Raw genomic sequence first — 2,952 nt, 5'->3', positions numbered from 1 at the left:
GGGGTAAAATAAAGATGACCCTCGAGAGCGCGACTCCCAAGGGAAAAGGGGCTAGGTGAGGCAAATGGTAAAACCAAGGTTGGGCCTTGCTGGAGGAGTTTTATTCAAAGCGAACTGTCAATGGGGTCCCATAAATCACCCAACCGCGTAAGGAACGCAAAATCCGGGAACATAACACCGGTATGACGGAACTAGGGGCGGCAAGAGTGGAACAAAACACCAGGCATAAGGCCGAGCCTTCCACCCTTTACCAAGTATATAGATGCATTAATTAAATAAGAGATATTGTGATATCCCAAACATAATCCTGTCCACCAAGGAGCAATCTTCAACTTCACCTGCAACTAACAACGCTATAAGAGGGGCTGAGCAAAAGCGGTAACATAGCCAAGCAATGGTTTGCTAGGAAGGGTGAAAAGGTTAGAGGCTGTCATGGCAATTGGGAGGCTTGAAGAGCAAATGATAGGTAGTGCAGCATAGCGATAGAACGAAGCAACTAGCATAGCAATGATAGTAGTGAGATCCAGGGTAGCGGTCATCTTGCCTGAAATCCCGCAAGGAAGAAGAACGAGTCCATGAAGAAGATGAACGGATGAAGCCGAACCAAGCGTAGACGAACGAATCCTCACGATCGCAACGAAACGGGAACTATCGAGAAGAAGCACACAACATGGTAAACACACCACACAAGAATAAGACATGATGCACAACCAAGTATGATGTATGACAAGGCTACATGAAGCTACTCATGACAAGAGATGATGCAAACAAGAGCAACACATCAAGGCAAGTTTAAATAAGGTCGGGAACAACATATAACAATTCTGGTAAGTCCTCATATGCAAATTTCGAAATTGGTCCAGATCTGAATAAACCTTATGTTCAAGTTGTTAAACAGCAAGTTAAGATAAACCAAGATCATCTACACGAGATTCTAGTCAAGTTACATATAAAGTTCATTAGATTTGGAGCTACGGCCTAGAAGATATGAGCAAAACAAGTTAAACATGACATTGATGCAAAAAGCATACAAACATCAAGCAAACACCTCAAAACAAGGATGCAACATGATAATATGAAACTACATGCAAATCTAAGCAAGTTTCATATAGAGCACACTTAAAACGGAGCAACGGTTCAACACACACACTATACAAGTTATAGCAACAATCTGTCCAAAACAGCAACTAGGCATCTAGCAAGCATCAAAACAATATGCTACAGCATCTCAACATGGAAAAAAAGACATGGACATGATGTACAGGTAAAGCATAACAAAACATGAATACTGAGCTATCTCCAGAAATCACTAGAACATGCTCCAAAACACATGGCAAGATTGCATATTGTAACAGTTTACAGACTTGGCAGAAATAACATCAGGTTGCAATGTTTAGAGCTATCAAACAACATGTTACAGGAACTAACATGGCAAACAAAGGCATGGCATGAATCTACTAATTGCATAGAACAAAAGTCCTTTACTGACCATGAGCCAAAAGGGCACAGAAAATATGATGGCACCCATGTAAACATGGCAAATGATATGACAGATTCTAACATGGCAGGAACAACAATAAGTAGGCATGTTGGTGATCTCGTACAACTCACCACAGAGCAATACATGGCATGGCAAGACAACCAACAGTAAGATGGCATATTTATGAAGCTAAGCATGGCAAGAGCAAGTTCATAGGGTGCATGGATAACTAGCAAAACACATGGCACAAACTGAACTTAATGTTAACAGGCTGACAGCAACATTATTGAGCAACTTGAGAGCAAGATTACAACAAGCTAAAGCAAGCCATAAATGTAACCAGGGGCATGGATGTATAGAGCATGACATGTATAACAAAACATCCTTAGAGAACATATCCAGATTATGCATAGAATGATTAGTAGCATCAGGTTTACATAGCATCACAAAATAACAGATTCAGCCTAGCAAAACAGTAACAGCAAGTACACTACTTCACGAGCTCGATTCACTCACCACAAATCATTGCATGACAAGATAAGCATAGGATCAGCAAGAAGACATGTTTATGAAACTAACCAAGGCAAGAACAAGTTCATAGCATGCAAGGATCAACTACAACAACCTTGGCAAAATTAAATAACATGTAAACAATCTGCCAGGAAACATTTTATAGCAAACGTAGAGCAAGAAAATGACATGATAGACCACTCCATAATTGCAAACAGGAGCATGAATGGATAGATCATAACCATATGTTCAAAACATCCTTACTGAAGTATCTCAAAATATGCATGTATCTCTCTGTAGGATCAAGTTTACATGGCATCAAAATAACAGCAGAACATGGACTAAAATCAGCAACATCACGAAGCCTAGTTTGCACGCTTGTTCTAGTCACCACATTAATCACAAAAATACATGGCATACACCACTGTAAAGATGGCATGATGTAGCACAAAACACATGTAGACATCAACCTCATAGGATGCACACATCAAACATGGCAAAAATGGCAAATGAACATGTTCTGTTAACCGACAGCAAACAACATTATATAGCACACTTGCAATGATGATTCAGACATCAAGATGGACTCAAATGAACATGATGCAATCGAATGAAATGAAGAAAATCTCTCAATGAACATTTTGATATGTTATGTACGCAAAACGCAGCAGTATGCTAGGAGATATGATGTGATGAACATGGCATGATAATGTCAAAAATATTCGGGGACTTAGGCAAAAATTCAGGGTCAACCTCGTGGATCTCGGTACGGATTGCGAGGATCGCCGGAGCTGGACGTGGTGGTGGCCGGAGAGGTGTCGGGGAGGCGGATCCGGACCAGATCTCGCCGGATCCGGCAGGATCCCGATGAGGGGAGGCGGAGGAGGCGATGGGGGCCGGCGGGGCGGCTCAGCCCCGGCGAGGCGAGGCCGGCAGGGCGACGGCGGCCACCGGCGGCGAGG

This window comes from Triticum dicoccoides, chromosome 4B (assembly GCF_002162155.2).
Source record: "Triticum dicoccoides isolate Atlit2015 ecotype Zavitan chromosome 4B, WEW_v2.0, whole genome shotgun sequence".
NCBI classification, from domain to species: Eukaryota; Viridiplantae; Streptophyta; class Magnoliopsida; order Poales; family Poaceae; genus Triticum; species Triticum dicoccoides.
This window is presented reverse-complemented; position numbering follows the sequence as displayed.